Genomic DNA, 22,084 nt, shown 5'->3' with positions numbered 1-22,084 from the left:
ATGTGCAACGGTATGGAGAGTTTCGAGTTGAGATAATCGACCAAGCAGTCTTGAATTATGAGATTGCGGTAAGTTCTCTCTCATTACTATATGACATGTAATTGATTTAAGTATAACAATTTGGGGTTATCTTAGAAGTTATCTCCTTAACGTCCTTTACAGGGTCAGGGCCATGTCGATACATTGCAGTCCACAGATCTCTTGCATCCAGTAAGACACGTTTGTCCGTGCTCTATACAAATGCCGTCCAAGATAACTAACTGTCTCATGGAAGGTGATAACTCTCAACCCCCTTCTATGGGTGAGAATGCTGGAGACATGGACGATCCTCCTGCTTTTTTGGAGCCCGAGTTAGAGGACATGATCGAATCATTGCTTTCGACAGACTCGAAATCCCAAGATCCTTTAATTGCAGAGACTGCCATTCCATTGTATGATGGGAGTCAGGTATCCCGTTTGAAGACACTTCTTGCATTGTTGAGCATACAAACAAAGTATGGATGGAGCGATGCGAGTGTCACAGAGCTATTTATATTATGATGTGTATGATTCTTTTTTGAAAGCCATTAAAATGTGCTATGTAGTACTCTTATAATGTGCTTCATTGCAATTTTTAGAACGTTGAAATCTTACATTTTGCCTACCCAAAACACGATGCCTGAGTCTCATGATGATGCAAGACAAGTGCTACGAAAGCTAGGCATGAATTATAATTGCATTCATGCTTGCCCCAATGATTGTGTTCTCTTCCGAGGAGAGTTTGAATTGTTGGCCACATGTCCCAAGTGCGGTGCGGACAGGTATCGAAATGACTTGCAAGGATAGACTGTTTCGCAGAAGGTTTTGAGGCACTTTCCGCTGATACCGCATGTTCGTCACATTTTTCGGACCAAGAGTTTTGCAAATTTGACTACATGGCATGCGGAAAATCGATCCACTGCTGGTGTACAGCGTACACCAGCTAACTCAGAAGCATGGCATCACATTGATGAGACTTTCCCTGAATTTGCAAAGGAGGCAAGGAATCTACGATTCGGTCTTGCCATGGATGGGGTAAATCCTTTTGGTTTACGTTCCACCTCCTATAGTGTATGGCCCATGGTCCTTGTTAACTACAATATACCACCATGGCTTTCCACCAAGAAAGGACACCTTTTGCTCAGGTTGCTTGTGTCTAGATGATACAAAGTCAAGAATATGGATGTCTACCTCTCTCCACTGATTGATGAGCTAAAGGAGTTGTGGGAGGGAATTGTAGTGGAGGACATGAGCAAATATATTGGTAGGCGATCCGCAACTATAAGGGCAATTCTTATGTGGACCATGCATGACTTTCCAGGTTATGGAGGATGCCTTGGTAAAGCGTGTTTTCTTATTTTGCTAGTTTTCTTTGAGCAATGTTGGTGTTATGACATGCCTCATTGTACATGTGTGTTCTGTAGGGCTAGTCACGTCAGGTTACCATGCATGTCCTCTGTGTGGACCAAGGTTGGCCAAGTGGCTTTGTTGAGATTGACTCAACAAAGAAGTGGACTGATTTGAGTGATACATTTGTTTTGCCAAATCACTGTGAGCAGGTAAGAGTCCCTAATACTTGACGCGCTTTAGCAATCTCAAAGTGGACTTTTATACTGATTGTAATATGGATCAGGTCATCTTTTTCCCTAATCCGCAACAACCTCAATGGTGGTATGTCATTCCCATGACATCTAGGAGTATCCCCATGTTTGCCAGAACCCCCGTACTGATCGTAGAAGAGACGCCTTTAATAGCGGCAATGACAGAAGGCATACAAGAAACTAAGATGAACTGCCTGGAGGATCAAGACATCTCACCTATGGAGATAGAGGAGATAGAGGATGGGGTTTTTGAAAATGAAGCAGAGTCCTCATTTTGTGGACAATTTTGTATAGATCTCCCGGTGTATACTGAGCTATGTCAAGATGAGATTGTGGAACCCTAAACAAAAGTGACTCAATCAAAACGTTCCTCCCACTACAGCAATGCCAATTTTTGCAAATCGGTTAGGACAGTTTGTATGTTTTTGGAGTATGGTGTTTTGTATTATCTAATTTTTTTAATTATTTTAAAATTAAGTCTTGCTAATTAAGTCTTAGTTTTATTATGTCTTGCAATTCATTATCTAATATTATTATTTTTCCTTGTATGTGCAGGTTTAGGATTTGGGCACGGACGGCAGGATGAGTCACGATTTTACAAATGACGACATTGACACGATGCTAGCGCGTTTCTCACCGGAGCAGCTAGCACGGGTCAGAGATAGAGCCGATGCACAGCTTTCCCGTTCCACCTCAGCACGATCGGCAGACTCTAGACGCGGGCGGTCCAATGCTTCGATCTCTAGTAGACGCAGTCGCAGGTCTCGCTTTGCTTTAGAGTCACGTAGTCGAGGAGGAGGTAGCTCTTGTTGTGGGGATACTGATGCAGTCTCTCCCACTCGCACTGCCACCAGGGAGTCAACACCGTCTTTCACTGGCAGTGCCAGGCAGACGTCTACTGCTCCCACTCCTTCACGCACCCCATTGATCACTCCCAAGGCCGATAAGAAGTACACGAAACCCACTCCTCCAGGTATGTATTTTCGCATCCTTTTTTGCAGTAGCACTTATCAATTCAAGTTGTGTTTGACACATTTGTATTAATGTCATGAAAGTACCCATTTGCAAAATCTTGCAGGTTACTCGTATCTCATAGATAAGGCCTCTGGCCATTTATACATGAATGATGATGGAAAAGCTATCATCTCTAGGATGAATGAGTTGTGCCAACAAGTATTTCAGCACAACATTACAGACAAGTGGAAGAAGATCCCAGATGCCAGCAAGGAGTACATAATCGATACATTGTATCGAGAGTTCCCTCAGCCCTCTAGCAATGATAGATTTTCGAGAGGGTGGATGATGATGCGTATGCGTGACTATCAGTCGCATAGGCGGTCTGATGCATGTGAAGCAGTCAAGCAGGGCAAATCGAAGCCGGAGTGGCTGGATACAGAGGACTGGAGGACATCCACTCCAGACAAGTGGAAGCAGCAAAAGGACGCAGCAAAGGTGCGCTTGGATGCATGATCGGTGCATCACCTTGGTAGCGGCGACCACGCAACATTCCTGGCAGATTTCGTAAGTATTAATAGGGTAGAGTACTCTAATTTAATGAAATCCATGTTGATGTATGTATTTCAAACATGAATCTCAAGTACGTTGTTTTTCAATGTTTATGTGCCACAGCAAGGTTTTACGAATTGCGACCCGACTGCACTAGAGGTGACATACGGGGAGAAGCATGGCTTGAGTGCCCTGATCGAGAAGTCTATGCTCGCGGAGGACCGGTAAGTAGTAATAAATATCATTCCTAATTTGAGAAATCTGTCATTATATGTCAGTTTGTATTTGGTACTCACAATTATATATGTATTTGTTGTTGCAGACTCCCTTCGATATGCCACTACGGCGAGAGGAGTTTTCTGATGCGGATGAGTCGTAGAGAGCAGATTAGGCTACATAGGATTACTCCCCATCTTGTATTATGTAAGGCCTTATGGCCTCTATCCTCCATATGTAATAGCTAAGTGTATATGATTCGGACTTCTATGTTGTAGTATGACTCCATATTTGCTTTGTCGCAGTAGCACTTCTCAATTTAAGTTCTGTTATTTTCTTTATCAATGCAGTGCACATTTGTGTTAATTAATGTCATGAAAGTACTTGTTTGCAAAGTCTTATCATTATTTGGGATCGATTGTCTAACTTCTTTAACAGCAGGAATTGTCTCTTAGCCCTGTGTGGCTCTAACTGTGGCAGGGCTGCATCTGCAGCTCTGCCACAAAAATTTTTTATTTTCTGCAACCGTCAGTATCAGCGTTGAAAAATAATTCTGCAATCGTCGGTATTAGCGTTGGAATTTTCTCTGTAACCGTTGCTATTTTCGTCACTAATTTCGTCAGGACTTTAGCAACGCTAATACTGACGAAATTAGTGACGAAAATAGCGAGGCAAATAGCGACGATTTTGTAGCGACGCTAATACTGACGCTAATAGCGACGACGAGGATATTTTTCATATATAAAGAAAACGTCATTATAAATGTCGTTATAGCATGTATATGTTGTAGTGATTGAATTCTAGTCAATATAAGATTACAAACCTTAATGCTTGCACAATTCTTTTTCATACTCCACCAACAATGACGGATAGTGAAAACATTGGTAGCAGTCAACATTTTCTTTCCTTGTAACCCATGAGAGTTGGCTTAAACCTTTGCAACTTTGCTTTTGCAATATTATTATTCTTCTCCATTCGATTCCAAACATGCTATGTCTTTTCCTTGTCTTTGCATTGCTTCAATTCTTCTTCTAGTTTATACTTTTTTTTCCTCCTTATTAAAGGGTTTTTTACAACACATTTAGAGAACCCTAGAATTGTAACAAATATTGGTGAGTATTATATAACATTGATTGAAAATATTCATGCAATTGAAGATTGCCACCCAAGTGTTTGCAATAACCTAGTAGATTTTTTTCAACATCCCCAACAAAAGTGAGCAATGAAGAAGTGGAATTTAAATGTGGATTTAGCCTAGTGCTAGGGTTTTTATGATATAAGGAACCTTCTAGCAAATATCAATATTTTTCTTTTCCTTTGAATGAAATTGGAAAGTGGTTGTTGCATCTAGGCTATGCTTGTTATAAAGGGTCTTTGTAAGAGTATACTCTTCATCACTTTCCTCTTATGATTACTTATGTCCCTAAGAGATTCCATTAGGAAATGCAATGTAGGTGAGAGAATGGAGTAGAGTAATTTTCTCATAAATATAATGATTTAGAATGATTAGAGAGTAAGGCAATGCATGAAAACTACTTAGACGTGTATATAATATTATTAGGAACCATTAGAAGTGAAAACTACCAGTTTTTGAGAGGGGAGAGAAAAAGCCACTTTTTGGGATCATAAATAATCCCCCATGCTAATGTGGCACTTAAAAGGAGTATGGGAGCATAAAGAGAATATATAACTATCGTTGCAAGCCCCAAGAATCACTTATGAGGGTTTAAAGAGTATAAATTGTTTTGGAGACTATTTGATACAAAAAGTAATATTAAAAATGAGTATTTCAACTTGTAATATGATTTGGTATCTTTTGAGAAAAAAATTCCATTTTCTATGAGAAATTTGAAGGATTCGTTTTTGAGTCAAAAATAAATTCTAGTTGTTGATGTGGCACTTTTGGAAGAGTGGTTGGAGGATGAAAAAGTCTAATTACTAATGTGAAAAGAAAAGGAGACCCCCTTCTTTCTAAGTGGTGCCTACAATAAAAAGTAGGGTGAAGCCTAAGAATGTCGGGGGGCCAAGGGACAAAAAAGCATACAATGCTGACCATGGAAGAGAGACTAATCCAAGATTGAGGATTCTGAATCACTTTCTTACAATACCCTTTTTTGTTCATATTTTCCCTAATGACTCTCTCCTCTCTCTCTCTCTCTCTCTCTCTCTCTCTCTCTCTCTCTCTCTCTCTCTCTCTCTCTCTCTCTCTCTCTCTCTCTCTCTCTCTCTCTCTCTCTCTCTCTCTCTCTCTCTCTCATTAATTTCACTCATGCTTCAAGATTCTAGTGAAATTATGTATTAGATAAGAGAGATAAATAGAAAATTCAACAACAAATTTTGTCTCTCATCTGACTTAGACCTTCTCAATGAAAATAGATTGTCATCTAGGTCTTATCAAACATTATGTTTGACCTCTATTATTATTTCATAGCATCTAGTCAATTGTCCCATTCTCATATGCATCCATTTCATTGTATTTTCAATCACTACTCATTGTTAACTAATTATTCATGTATTTGTTGTAATAATTCGATCATCATATGTTGGAGCTAGAGTAACCATGGTAATGCATCAATCACAAGTTGCAATTGAAAGAATGATATTGGTAAATTGGAAAACATATCTATTTATTTTATATAATTATGATGCTGCATACGAATGTAAATATGCATCGATGTGTTTCTCTAGTTTCTAGCATATTTATGCACATCTATGTTTTTGAAATAATCATAATGGATCCAACAACAAATTAACTTTAAATTTTCTTTCTATACCATGCATACAACAAGGTTTCACATAAAATCCCCCCCCCCCTGCCCCAAAACCATTGAAGAAAAGGACAAAGCTCCAATTTATCCTATTTTTCTTTGGCTTCTTTAGTCAATTTGAACTCTAAAAAACATGAAAAATGAACTAGTTTCTTCAAGATTGCTAGCATTTATTAAATTTAACCTTGAAAGAACACATTAAAGGCCATTTTTTTGTAAGCCCTACATACAAATAGAAAATACATACATGGATATGACCCACAAAAATTATTTTGTTTGTAGCAAGTTTACTTTCTATTATAGGTCTAGTCTGCTCTCCCTAGGACAAAATAGGCTCTTAAAGCCAAATGAAAAATTTATCAAATCTTCTTATAAAGTTACATTCTTATGTTCTTCCTTGTGTGAGTGTTCTTTTTTATCTATCAAATTGTTCCTTGGGGTGCCTATCCTTCAAATTTCTCTCTCTTTGTTCATCTTCATTGTGATCATGCACAAAGTGCAAGTGTTGAAATTGTGGACCCAATGGTTGGATTCTCCTTTTAATCGCTTTCGTCTTGGCACTTTCTTTGAATGGTACTCAAAATGATTTGAAGTTGGCTTAGGACTTTTGGTAGTTTGGTCAATAGATTCTTACTTGTTGCCCCATACAATGATTGATATTCAGCTCATGGTAGCAACTTGGATAATTTCCCGCCCTTCAACTTGTAGTGGTTCCTATAGCAAGATATGGAGTTAGCCTAATGTGTGTGTGGCCTAGCTATGCAATATATGCAAAGTTCTTACAATATGATTTTTTCCCCCTTAATTTAAGAAGCTTCTTATTAATTTCTTACATCATTATGTTATTTACTACAAACACTCGATTTCAAAACATACAAGTTCTCAGGGCACTTTACAACACTTTGATTCCAATACTCATAAGAGTGATTGTGCAAATCAAGCTTTCCTTCTTTTCAAAAGTAAGGTGCACTTGTGCAAACAATACCACATGTATCACACCCAACAAGATATCAATATTTCAAAAGTTATCGTACGTAATGCAAGGACAAGATGCTTAGATGCAATGAGATGTGATTGAGGTAAGTCGACAAGTAAGCTACATTAGTCCTTTGGGTAGATAATCCTTTTATTGTTTATTACCCTTTCAAAGGTTTGTGAAACGAGATGAAGGAAAACTAGAGTGGACCGACACTAAGAAACATGTGTGGTAATGATAAGAAAATTTTATGCAAGAGTATAATTTGCTTTGAGAACTAAGAAACACAAGAGAAGAGAAGAGAATGATGATTCAAATGATTGTAGATAAAAAAATAAATCTGCTTTTGGTAGAAAAATGTTATAACAGAATGTTTAACCATTCAAAAAGAAAGAATAATGATCCAAACGTGACCCCTAACATGAGTTAAGGACTTTAGGCATTTAACAGCCAACCTCTTAAATGAACAATACATACTCTAATTAATCACATCTGAATGGCCAAGTTTGGAGGGTTCATTCTTCTAAAACCTTAGCTAATTAGCAACTTAATCATTTTCTTACAAGTGCATTTTTTGAAGTATTTTGGTCTTTATGAGGGAGTTGAGGGATACAATTGCATTAATTGTTAAAAGCTAGGGTTTCTAATATCAATGATTTCATCAAGAGTGCTAGTAACTCATTGGGGGGGCCATGCAAAGTGGAGTCCTTTGTACTCATGGAGAGGTAAGGTGAGTGTAAGAATATTAAATTTTTATTAAGAATCCCTATGTATCTTCCATAGATGCAAGTGCATTTTTGAAAACCTTAGCTAATTAATAACTTAATCATTTTCTTACAAGTGTGTTTTTGGAAGTGTTTTGTTCTTAATGAGGGAGTTGAGGGTTATGTAAAAATTGCATCAATTGTTGAAACTTAGGGTTTTTTATATCAATGATTTCATCAAGAGTGCTAGTAACTCATTAGGGGAACCATGCAAAGTGGAGTCATTTGTACTCATGGAGAGGTAAGGTGAGTGTAACAAGATTGAATTTTTATCAATAATCTCTAAAATAAATATTAATGAGTTTGGGAATCTCCCAATTCCCAGGTGCACATGGATAACATGCCCATAAGTTTCTCAAAACCATATGACGAACCTATCATTGGAAAGCACTTGAAAAATAGAATCTATTGAGCTATAGAGCACCTGATTTGGAGTTATAGTGTTCAAGTTATGACAAATCCAAAGATTTGACTACATGTCCCAAACTTATGGGAGATTCCCATATTCCCCAATATGGTGTTTCTATATATCTTCCATAGTTGCATGAAGAATTGCACATGGTGTAGGCTAGTCACATTCTTCAATGCATACCTTTTCGCATGTCTTATCATCTGTAATAACTTTCATAATATAATCCTTTGACATGCAATAGGCATCTACCATAAAAATGCTTGCTAGAACTAGTAAGTGGTAGTTGTAGCTAGAAACAACAAAAGAAGAGATCAAGTCAGGTCCTGGAAAAATAGTAGAGTAATAATTCAGTAAGGTGGGTCCTAGATTAAAGTGAGTCCAAGCAAAATAATATGTAAGGCCTAGAATAGTCTACTATATTTTAGATTTAAGTATAAAATACTTCAAATAAGGAAGAATATCTTAGAAAAGGGCTCACCCCCATGCAAATCACCTCAACATATGGGTTAAACCAATCGATTGTCTAGAGCATATATGTGCACTAAATATCATACATGTTGAACAAGACAATCTTATGCATACATTTCAACATTTCATGAATATTTCATGCATGCCTAGTCTAGACAACATGTATTGTATGTGGATATAAGAGGTGCACCTAAGGATAGAGGGTCCCCATCTAAAAGAAAACCTTTTTATATAATTTCTAAAAATGAATAGGGAGCTCATGCTTGTGTATGTAAACTTTTGGAAGACTCTTCTTCTTTAGATCTATGATCTTCTTATATGCTTCATTATAGCTTGAGAGAGAGAGAGAGAGAGAGAGAGAGAGAGAGAGAGAGAGAGAGAGAGAGAGAGAGAGAGAGAGAGAGAGAGAGAGAGAGAGAGAGAGAACAAATTGATGAATTTCAAGCCACTCATGATTCTTCCTTGTTGTCATCTTCTTCCCATACATATTGCTTAAACAAAAGAGAAAATATGATAAAAACCAGAGGAAACTTGTAATTGTGTGGCACTTAGATAAAAGGTGATGTGAACTAGAGAAAATATATTTTGTTATCATGGTGAGGAATATTTGTGCCAACACAATAAAAAAACAATATGTAGGTGGATAAATGTAGCCATAATATGTAACTATAACCATTTTGGTTGAAGATTCTAAAGAAGCCTTCTCTTTCAAAAAATATTTACATATCTGACCTTTCAATTCATATGAATAACTTAGCATTATTCTAAACTTGCTAATAACTAGGCCACATGATAAAGGCATCTTACATGTCTTCATAAGTTAATGACCCTTAATTCTTTTCATCAATATAGCTTATCCTTTTTTGCATAAATTCAAGTGTTTTTAATTAATTTTTGTGATAGTTTAAATTATATATTCAAAATAAAATTTAAAAACTCCCTTTGGCATGTGCTATCAAAATATTTTCAGATGGGTACTTGTTGAGGATTCTCAAGCAAGAGTCCCCTAACACATGAGTCTCTCCCTTCTTGTGCTATTGAAGAAGTGGTGTTAGCTATGAAATAATGTACAATAATGGATAATTATCATATACATGTGACTCTTTTATGCTTGATTGTACCTAATCTAACCTTTAAGATTGAATCTTTGTTGCATGATTTATAGAATATGAGAGAGGCACAAGGGGTCAGCATGCATATTAGCTTCTTGGAAATTATATCTAACTATATGTTGTTTAAAGGGTTTGGATAATCAAATCCCATTATGAACATTATGAACCACAACGTACTTTTGGACCTATAATTAACAATGAATTGAAAAAAGATTATCTACACAACATCACTTTGAATGTGCTAGAGTACATAAAATCAAATGGTAATGAAATTGAGTCAAGCTTTGCCTTTCAAAATGAAAGAACTCACAAGGATAAGATTACGAGACTATGATACACAAACATGATTCGAGCTATGAGTCCAACTTGATAAGTATCATAGAAGATTATCTTAACACACTTGCAAACCTTTTGGGTAATATTTCATCTTAGGGGAACCATTTGGAATCTTTTCAAAGATTCACTTAAAAACTACCATTTTTTCATATATGATTCAAAGTCAACTCTTTAAAGTCAATATTTTGAAAAAATGATATGAAAATGACTACATTTTTTGAATAGTATCATATTTATCATCTTGAAAAGTACCTTGATTTTGAAAGAAATTTTAAAAGAGGACCATAAGAGAAGAGCATCGATTTTATCCATAATGTAAAAATGATTATTCACTATGAGACCATGTACACATGTTGGTGAGATTTTAAAACATTACTAAATTTATGCTAATTGAAAAAATGATAGATATTTCAAGAAGAGATTAAAAACCTATGGATAAATTTCATTATTGTAAGGCATTCACTCTTTTTTATATTTCGCTTATGTTGCACTATCAGTATCATTAGCTTCTATCCATTGATCTTTTGAACTAGATGATACATCCTCTTCTCTACTATCAATAAGAGCACTGCTTCCATCTAAATGTAGACCTTGCTTTTCCAAGTTTTCAGCTCTATTTCTATTTACATCTTCTTTCCCTAGACTCATTATGATCATGATTATGATCATCATCATATTTTTGCAAACCAAGAACTTTCTGTTTAAGAATTTCAATGGTTGACTTTCCAAGAACTCTAGTCATTTGTAAGGAAAAAAGCACATATTAATATATCCACTGCATCAATTTTCAATGTGCTTATGCGTTGGCTTGTTGACTTTGGTCACATTCTTTTTATTGTACGATTTCTTATAGAGTTGATGACTAGTGTGTTTAGATGTAAGCACATCCTTATGCTTTGTTTGTTCAAGGGTAAGAGCATGGTTAGGTGGTACCAAAAGCAATGTCATTGATGTCATTTTTCTAAGAAAATTTATTCATGAAATAGGCTAGTTTACTCAATGATGTAAGTAAACTAAAGTACTTTTCAATGATATCAATTAATATAAGTAGTTCTGACACTTCTAGGCATGTGCTTCTGAGCATACACTATGCTAAGAATATTCTAAAAGTGGTTTGATTAAAACTACTAAAATAGTGGAAAAATAGTACCACCTACTAACTATGCTTTTACCTTGAAACTGATGTACTTCTATGAAGCATATCCTAGCTAAGGTATTATCATTCTCAAGTTTCAAAACATTTGCTATAAAAAATGGATGACCCATCTCACCATCCTTAGCTAGTATTGCCACAAGTGAGCCTACCTTAATATCATTGATATCATCCTACCATATTTCTTGTAGCTTCTCATTTGTTGTTCTTAATCTTCTACTACAAATATACATTCTTGCTCCTTAGGATGTAAGTTGTTTTGGATCTCCTTTGATATTTGTACATTGCTCCCTTGCAAGAGGATAATTTTTTAATGTTCAAACTTTTAGGCTACATAAAAGGTTTTGTTAGATGCCAATCATCATTTTTTATTTTGTAGGTATTTTCTCTTAGTCCAGGAAAAAATCCTCACACCAAGTCATATCATGTGTGCTTGCATACTTTCTTGCTTTTTCAATTAACTGCCTTCTTTCTTGTATACATTTGGCATAGTCAATCTCTTGTCCTTTCTTGGATGCTTCTTTGCATTCTTTGATGGCATCAAGGGGTTCTTGTCTTGCTGCATTATAGAATTTGGAATATATTCCTAGGAGGCTAACCCTTCATATAACAAGCATTCAAATGGTATTTCAAAAACCCATTTTTCAAGAATTTATACCATTTTATATATGCACCCATTTTTTGAATTTTGAAGGCAATATTTATATCCCTTTTGTAAATCTAAATTTTGAGAGGAGGTTCATTTCCATAACCCCTTCTATAAAATTCAAATAAAAACACAATGCTACATTACTTCATGCCTAGAGTTTTCACAATATTCCAAGTTGAATATCTAGACATCATATCAATATTTTGAATATTCTTAGGAGTTGATAGAGATAAATATCTAGACCTTTATAGCTACCTACCCACACAAAGGGAGAAAGAACCATAGAAACCAAATGTCATAATATACTAGAGTGACTTGATGAGCATGTGAGCTATTGTGGACTTGTCTAGCTTGAGTGACTCTGAGAGAGAGAGAGAGAGAGAGAGAGAGAGAGAGAGAGAGAGAGAGAGAGAGAGAGAGAGAGAGAGAGAGAGAGAGAGAGAGAGAGAGAGAGCAGCATGAGCATCAATGATAGCATACACGAGTAGAGAGAGAGAGTGGAGGCAATAGCATACACGAGTAGAGAGAGAGAGAGAGAGAGAGAGAGCAGCATGAGCATCAATGATAGCATACACGAGTAGAGAGAGAGAGTGGAGGCAATATCAAAAGGTTAATTAATGGGTGTCATTTACGTCATGTCCCCAACCCAAATCATGATTATTCAAAATCTTCATTCTCTACTCCCAAAACAAGTCATCATTGCTAAAAAAAAAGGTTAATTCAATGGGATGCTTTAAGGTTGTTCAAACTAGGCATAGACAACAAAGAAAAAGTTGACCAATAAAGGGCCGCCTTGTAATGAAGGAGACCTAACTATCCTAACTAAGGGGAAAGAGAGAGAGAAGTACTGCAGAAGAAGAGGGAGAGGAGAGAGAAAGGTAAGAAGAAGAGAGAGAAAGAGGGTGACGAGGAGAGAGAAATACTAGAAGTAGAGAGAGAAAGGCAAGAAGAGGAGAGAGAAATGGCTGGCAGCCATGGAAGGACATGGAAGAAGGTGAATAAGGTGAAAGGGCAAATGTGTATTCATCCCATGCCCCATGCCAGTGTCCTTCATACCTTTTATACCTAGGTCAGTGTGACACTAGGTATTTCCCTCCATTACAATCCATCCCTGCTTGGATGTTTTTGTCCCAAAAACAAAGAAGGGAGGGACTTATTACATGGGTAAGGAAATTGTAGTGGAGAGGATATGGGACTCTATGCAGATGTACAAAGATATTACAATCTCCAAATCTCCATATGGTAGGTTATGTATATGGCTGCAAGCATACTATTAGATGCATACATCAATTGTGGAACCATAGGATGATGACTTGATGCATTCTTCTACAATCATGAATTGCAACCTGATAGAATAGCCATGCTGTCCTACAGACCTTGCTGTAGAAAAACTGCCATAAGTTTGGGTAGGCTGAACCAAACCAAGCGTTTAATGGCTCTGTAGAAAGCTCTTTTAGTGTACTATCAGCTGATGTAAGTGATACATATCTGTAAGCAATTCAGAATTTTAAAGAGCTCAAAACAAAGAGCTGGCAGGAAGCAGACTGCAGTGAGACAGGGCACTTAACTTGCATCCTTTGCATCCAGAGATCATCATGAAGATATGAGGATTAGCCAAGATGCTTACTGACCTACATAAAGTTTTAAACACCCCTTTTGTCCACCCGGATCAAAGGGAAAGTAATATCACTGCCATCCATTGGGTCATCATCCCCAACACCATAAGCAAACAGGGCTAAGTCAATCGGTGTCTTATGGATGTAATCTTCAACCATCAGCATAAAGTGAGTCTTTGATTCTCCCATGATGCACTCAAAAGCATGCAAGTCTGCATATGCTAAAACATTCATTGCATCACCCTTTGTATTTACTATGGTTGGGGCAGTATGATTAGTAGTTTGCTCAATTTGATCAACAATCTGCCCACAATCTTCTTCCTTGAGCTGGAGTCCTTTCATTTGACACTCATAAAGATTACCTTCAGCAATATCTTTTTCATTCTCTGCATCAGCTGCCTTGTCGCATTTGGATTGAAGGGTCTCCACCTCATGATGCTCCAATGAAACGCTCGCATCTTGTAAAGATGGCTGAAGTTGCCCCTTATGATTGCACCAAATCACATTTAATGCTAGCATTTTCCTTTTTAATCTAGCGTTCTTTAGCAGATGAGTTTCAGTGAATCTCCACACAATCTCGAACCTCTTTACTATGAGTACAAAGATTAACAAGTATAATAGCAGCATCTTCCTTGGCCTTAGTAGAACCTGTTTCAAGTATATTGACCAATGGAGGGAGGCCACCTGCACTTGCAATTATCCATGCCCATTTGCTGGCATTAACCTCTGCATTAAGAATGGAGAGTAGTGTTGTAATGGATTCATCTTACTGTTGTCGTTGCTTAGATAGCCATCCTAATAATGATGTGAGCAGCCAAACTCCCTTTCTCCCTCAAAGAGATTGCCAAAGATTAATACCATTGTTGCACAAGGTTCTCAAAGATTCCATGAGATCTCCTTGAGCCTTTGCATTGACCATGGGTATCAATTTAATGAGCATTTGCTTGGCTTCCACCTTCAATTACTTGGGTCTGCTAGAGAACCATGTCTCATGCTCGTGCAAGGTGTTGTAGAGTTGGCTGAGCTCTCCAAGCATCTGATCGTCCTCAAATGGTCCTTGGACATTGCTAAGATCATGAAAATGCATTGCTGTTGTCAACTATGGACTGTTTTCCAAACAATGCTTCCTAAAAATGATTATCAGCTGTGGGACTGCTTCCAGTCCAATTGTTACTGTTGCTCAGCTCGGCACAATGTTAATGCATCGTCTATTGTAGCTCCTGTTGCTGTACCATCATCACAATGTATTCACAACTGCAACCACAATCACAAATGAGCTGCAATCACAGCAAGTCAATAGCAAATCAATGCATTTACTTCTTCTGCTTCAGTAGTGACCATACAAGCCTAAGCACATGCATTTACTGCAGCTGTGAACAGTCTACATCCTGATGTTCTTTTGTGACGGTTCTTTACCCAACCCACATACACCTGCAAGAGGCCTCCAGCCGTGGAAAGGCAGCCTCAGGTGCTAATTTTCCACTTGCTGCTACAACACAGACTGTGCCTAGCTATGCCTTCTTGCTGCTTCTGTCAGCTCCCTTGCTGGCTCCATTGATGCATTTAGATGACCAACTGGCCAGCAGCTCTACTACTTGCTTGTACCAGAATAACATTGACATCCAGCTCTCATCAACAGTAGCTAACTCTCCATATCCCGGCCTCGGCCTAGGGCCACATCAAAGCCTCCATAGCCAACAATTCATTAATAATACTGTTGCATCACTGCATTTGGCTTGCTTCGAGCCGAATTGGCAATCCACTGCAATTCTTGCTTACTCTAATGACCACCCTGAACCAATACAATCAAACTGCAGCATCGTCTGGAATGCACACATCAATAGGAGCAAATATCAACTGAGCATACGCATTGACAGCTATATCATCCATGTCACTGACAAGCTGCAGCAAAAGGTTATCTGCCTGCGGTGGCTTAACATCCTCACTTCAAATTTTTTATCTCTGTAGTCTTACCACTTCCAGCACTTCATTTTGCCCTATGATGGATGGCAGGACTTGTACAGATTTCTTTTTTGAGCATTTTCATGAAGGCAAACATCACTATCAAAGTCTGTCCATGCCGTCCATCGGTCCCTTAGAAAGCGCACCAGCAGCAAGCATCCTTGATCCACATTAGTTTCTTGCATGTGCCATTTGATAGGTCACAGCCAAGCTATTGCACTAGAGACAGAATCACTCCTTGGCTCAAAGGAACTGGATTATTCATAAAGAGTGTTCCTGATTGGCGCGTTTACATAAAGTTCTACCTCATTACATAACCAAGAGACTACACCAACATGCTCAAGTGAGAGTGCCTTGTTGAAAGCCTCCTCAACAGTCTCGTCCAGGTCTATACCCAAAAGAAAAGGAGGAGCTTCTCTAGACAAGCGGGTTATATCTATTTTCTGGTCATCTTATGTTTGAACCAGATCCCTCAGCTTGCTGTTTTTGGAAGATTTGCATCAGCTCTTCCCCTTGCCTTTGTGCTGATTATCACTTGTGACCTTGCGGTTCTGAGAACGAGCGATCCAAATGGCATAGCCTTTGTTCAAACAATCAATCTTGATGGTGAGTCCAATCTGAAAAGCAGGTATGCACCTCTGGAGACAGCTGCCCGTCTTGAGGAATCAGAAAGTGTATCAAATCCTCGTCCTATGACAGGTCGGTTGCTGGCCGAAAAACCCAACAGAAATATTTATGGATTCATCGCCTATTAGGAGGTAGCAACAATCAGGATTGGCTCAGTTCTGAGAACAATAGGTCCCATGCCAGAAATTTTCTCCGTCGGACTCTCCAGCGGCGCCTGCAAGTGATTTGAAGAGATTTAGAGAACTATGACTCAGAATTTCACATGGAAGGTTTTGATGTGGACAATCATGTGGGAAATCCAGGGGATTATGTGGATGCTCAAGGTTTTGAAGAGCTGCTTCAACAGCTGATTGATACTGACAACTCTCGGAGGGGAGCTCCCCTAGCAGCTGTGTCGGCTGTGGAGTACCTTCCCTCCATTCTTATACAACAACTCAATCTTGAGGATGGCTCAGCATTGTGTGCCATCTGCAAAGAAGTGGTTGCACATGGTGAGCCTGCCAAGCAACTACCATGCCTGCATCTTTATCATAGTGTCTGCTTTGTTCCTTGGCTCAATTCAAGAAACTCATGACCTTTGTGTAGATATGAGCTTCCTACAGACGATCCCAATTATGAGGAGCAGAAGAGCAATTGTTCCTGCAGAAATGCAGCACGCACCACAGAATGCTTCCTTTCTGGTTCAGCTACAATAATCCCACCAATTGCACAGCTGACTCAGAAACTGCTGCAGCATGGTCAAGCTCTGGGGTTGCACAATTAGTCAACAATTCAGGCATTAGTGTCTGAGCTGCCCGAGATCCTAGTTTCTGATGCAACTTAGACGGATATGGAAGTAGAGGTATCTCCGAAGGGGGACAAGAAGGGGAAGAGCCACAAGGATGAGGTCATCACTCACGAGTACACCATCAATCTGCACAAGAACCTCCATGGCTGAACCTTCAAAAGAAGGCTCCTAAGGCTGTGAAAGAAATCAAGAAGTTTGCACAGAAGGAGATGGGAACTTCCGATGTCCGTATCGATGTGAAGCTGAACAAGCACCTTTGGAGCAGAGGTATTAGGAATGTTCCCAAACGCATCAAGGTGTGCATTACATGGAAGCGCAACTTTGAGGGGGGGTGCTGTAATTTCAGCAGGTACGCTTGATGGTGTACCTCATGAAAGAAGTGGCACGTCTCAGGGTTCATACCCCCCCGGTGGAAAGGTGCTAATTTGCGGCCAGCGTAGGGAGATGGAAGACACAACAGTTATTCGGCCTTCATTTGTGAATCTTCCTTCCAGATGTTCATATGCCCACACCTTCTGTTAATTGCTTCCTGGCTAACCTGCTTGTTGTCTTACGTATGGCCTTTCAAGCTATTAATGGCTTCCAGGAATCAGTTTAGCTTTAAAGGAAACACAAAATCTATTGAGAGATGTGGAAACAGGGAGGAATGTGGACTTCACAGAGCTTTCTCTGAGTCAGTGCTTCCAGGCTGGCTGTTGAAGGATTGTGAGTAAGCCTAAGTGTAGCAACCCTTGCTCGAGCTATTGTTGCTATTTTACGTACTCATTTTGGCCGCTTTTGTTGCATTCGCCAAAGTCCCAGAATCAAGACAAAGCCTACACGACCTCTTCCAACATCAATCTGACTGATAAATGGCTCTTTTCTCACATAACCTACACTTGATTTGGCATAACCCCCCTGGCTTTGCTTGTCTTCACTGAAACCAGACCTCAAGAGTTGAGGAAAAGAAGCATGGACCTGACGATGCTATGGCTTTTCCCGCCTGAAAGCAACACCCTCCTTTCAGCCCCTTTCGTCAGCATGTCTTGGAAATGGATCCAAGATCCGAGCATTCAAGTCAGAATTCATGTGGATAGCCTCAAATCTCTTCGTGGCTCAGGATGATCTTGAAGTTTCTCCTGCAGACCATGAGGGAGATTGCCACGACAATGCAAGCTCTGAGGATCTTGCAAGCTACTCATGTGGCCTGAAACTTGCCAAAATGGTGCTCTACGTCCTGCATATGACGTCTGGGATCCCTTACACAAGCCATTGCTCTAGGAAGATGAAGATCTTGAAGGCAAAAGAATGAAGTTGTTGGCATAGGTTTGCCATGGAAGCTTGAAAGAGAGCTCGGAAAGAGGAAAGAAAAGGCCTCTCTTCAAAAGTAACCCTGACTTAAGCCTTCCCTAATTGCTATTACCACTCTTTTTACCAAAATACCTTCAAAATTGGCCTGAGCTTGCAAAACAAGCTGCCATCTTTGTCTGTCTGCCTCCATTTTTGGTCCAAGCTCCATTTAAGACTCCAAGAAAGGCTGCCATGGTCTGTGTGGTCTTCAAGAAAGATGCCATATCTAGTACTTCTTGATTTGCTGTGGTTCTTCAATGTTGTACTTGTGCACAGTAAGGTTTCCTGAAACTGAAAAGAAACTAAATGTAAATAAGAAGAGAGAAAGGAAGGATCTAAAAACTAAGCTCTAATACCAACTGTAATGAAGGAGACCTAATTGTCCTAACTAAGGGAAAAGAGAGAGAGAAGGGCTGCAGAAGAAGAGGGAGAGGAGAGAGAAAGGTAAGAAGAAGAGAGAGAAAGAGGGTGACAAGGAGAGAGAAAGATTAGAAGTAGAGAGAGAAAGGCAAGAAGAGGAGAGAGAAATGGCTGGCAGCCATGGAAGGACAGGGAAGAAGGTGAATAAGGTGAAAGGGCAAATGTGTATTCATCCCATGCCCCATGCCATTGTCCTTCATACCTTTTATACCTAGGTCAGTGTGACACTAGGTATTTCCCTCCATTACACACCTTGCCAATGTAGTGAGATCAAATTGACTTTCAGTGTGGTGAGGGCCTAAAATGGTAGGTTGGCCAACCTTTAACATTAAGCTTTCACACATTTAGGAAGCGTGGAAAAGGAGTATGCAAAGAAAGTACTTGTGTTCTTATCCAAAGAGAGAATGCAAATAAAGCAAATCAAACATTGGGTTTTCTTCTAGAGGTTTTTGTCTAACAGCTACACTTGCATTTACTTCCCTAGCAAGCCATCCTACAAATCCCAACCCTTGATTCGAACTTCTGTTGTCATCCTAGGCTTAGTCATGTCAAGATTGTGGGAGAGAAGGTAGGAGTCTCACTTGTAGCTTTCTTGCTTGCACAATGGGGGAATACACACAAAGGTGGAGGCTGAAAACACTTTTCCTCTTCTTAGTTGTGTAAGCAAAAAGAACTCAAGTACAAAGAAATAGAAGAACCCTATATATGGGTCTCAAACCAAACTCAACTAACTAAGGTGGCATACTAACTGAGCCACGAACTAGAGTAGATAAGAATAGCTGTCATGTAGCTATTATTCATGGGCAGTGTACCAACCGCATCTACAACTGACAAGTCGGTGACATAAATGCACAACGGTCACCCTGGCATATCACGAGTGGAGCTCGATATCTCAACACTCCCCCTCGATCTCAATCCCAATTCCTGCACACCAAGCAGGTCTCTGAACTTGCGCAGCTTCTCTGCGCCCAATGCCTTCGTAAATATGTCAGCTACCTGATCCTCTATGCTGACATAAACTAGATCAATAAGACCTAGTAAAACCCTCTCCCGCACATAGTGATAATGCACCTCAATGTGCTTTGTTCTAGCATGATAGACTGGGTTATTTACCAAGTGTATACTGCTCATGTTGTCACAATAAATGACAACTGGCCCATCTGTAGGGCTGATGCATATCATAAAGTAGCTTATGCAACCAAGCTACCTCACATGCAGCCATTGCTGTACCCCTGTACTCGGCCTCTGTGCTCGACAAGGCAACTGTAGGCTATTTCTTGCTGCTCCAAGTGACTGCAGCACTCCCAAAAGAGAACACATATCCACTGGTAGATCGTCTATCAGAAATACTACCAGCCCATCAGCATCAGTGTATCCATGCAGCTGTATCTGAACCCCAGTCTCATAAATAGTCCATACTGCAATGTGGATTTCACATACCTGAGTATGCGTCTAGCCGCATCCAAATGTGGTTTCCTTGGAGCCTGCATAAACTGACTTACCAATCCAACAGCATAGCTCAAATCTGGCCTGGTAATAGTCATATAAATCAAGCTTCCTACTATGCGTCTGTACATAGTAGGGTCTTCCAGAAGCTCACCTGCATCTGCGCTCAGCTTCACATTCTGCTCCAAAGGAACTGAAATAGTCTTACAGCCTGTTATCCCATATTTGGACAGCATGCCCAATCCATACTGCCTCTGCAAGAGCTGTATCCCACTTGGTGATCTAATCACCTCAATGCCCAAGAAATAACACAGCTCTCCCAAATCCTTCATCTCAAACTTATGCTTCAATAGCATTTTCACGTGAAGGATATCTTCATCACTGTCACTTGTCATAATCAAATCATCAACATAAATGACAAGTAGCATAATACCTTTCTCTGTTTTTTTCACATAAAGTGAGAAATCTGCCTTGGAAATTTGAAAGCCAATAGTGACAAGATACTGTCCTATCTTGTCAGACCATGCTCTAGGTGCTTGCTTCAAGCCATACAAGGCTTTCTTCAACCTGCAAACAAACTCAAGATGAACAGCATGCACATAACCTGGTGGCTGCTCCATTTAGACCTCTTCTTGCAAATCACCATGCAAGAAGGCATTCTTTACATCCATCTGATGTAAAGACCATCCCTTTGATGCAGCCATAGCAATGACTACTCTTACGGTTGCCATCCTTGCAACCGGACTGAATGTTTCTTCATAGTCAATGCCATATGTTTGTGCATACCCCTTGACTACTAATCTTGCCTTGTATCTGTTCACAGAACCATCTGCATTGTGCTTCACCTTATAAACCCACTTACAGCCAATTGCATTCTTACCTTTAGGCAAAGGTACCAATTCCCATGTAGCATTTGCTTTCAAGGCATCCATTTCTTCATCCATGGCTTTCTCCCATTTTTCTTTTCCCATGGCTTGCTCAAAAGAAGTGGGTTCTGGTTCCTGTATCACTTTGACCATATATGCATAGTGAATGGTTGTAAATCCATCATATTTCAGCCTATCCACAGGATACCTAGCTCTCGTAGACCTGCGCAAAATAGGTTCACTCCCAGGTGCTCTCAAAACATCCCTGGTCTTCCTTACTCCAGGTGTAACAATAGAAGGAATACCCAACTCATCATCAATGCTCTGTTCTGAGCCACTGGATTCACCATCCACATAAGAGTGACCTGCATTCACATCAAACATGGGCTGATCAACCTTCTCTTTTCCTTTTCGTGATACCTGCATACCACTATCTGCATTGCTTTGAGAAGATTCTCCTGATCTCAATCTGCCTGTCCATGGCGAAGAATGTGAACCACTGCTAGAGGACGCTCCAGGTCCACTAATATTTTGTGATTGCTGCTGTGAATTCTGTGCAGCATTACCATTTTGTGCATCTACATCATCAATCACATTTACTGGTTTATACCAGCTACTCATCTCATCAAAAACAACATCTCTGCTCACTGTAAACTTACGAGTAGAAGGGTTATAGTATCTATACCCTTTTTGCTGCAGAGAGTAACCAATAAAGATGCACTTCTCAGCTTTTGGATCCAACTTGGATCTCAACTCATCTGGCACATGTACATAGGCAATGCAACCAAAAATTTTTAAATGAGAAATATATGGTTTTCTACCAGTATACCTCTCCTCTGGAGTCATCCCATGTATTGGTGCAGTGGGAGTCCTGTTCATTATATAGACTGCTGTAGCAACTGCTTCAGCCCAGTAAAAATCTGGCAAGTCTTTTTCGTTGAGCATGGCACGAGATACCTCTCCAATATGCCTGTTTTTCTTTTCTGCAATTCCATTTTATTGTGGGGTATGACTGCATGAATATTGCTGCTTTATGCCATGCTCTTGTAGGA

The 22,084-nt window shown here is 39.4% G+C and overlaps 1 pseudogene; it reads left to right on the top strand.

Moving 5' to 3' along the window:
• The first annotated feature begins 318 nt into the window (after window positions 1-318).
• LOC148008194 (uncharacterized) lies at window positions 319-1,182 on the top strand (annotated as a pseudogene).
• Window positions 1,183-22,084: the final 20,902 nt, after the last annotated feature.

Source organism: Lygodium microphyllum, unplaced genomic scaffold (genome assembly GCF_053477565.2).
Source record: "Lygodium microphyllum isolate KBCC unplaced genomic scaffold, Lygodium_microphyllum_v1.1.10 scaffold_274, whole genome shotgun sequence".
Classification (NCBI taxonomy): domain Eukaryota; kingdom Viridiplantae; phylum Streptophyta; class Polypodiopsida; order Schizaeales; family Lygodiaceae; genus Lygodium; species Lygodium microphyllum.
The sequence above is the reverse complement of the archived record's forward strand: the minus strand, read 5'-3'. Positions and strand labels throughout refer to the sequence as shown.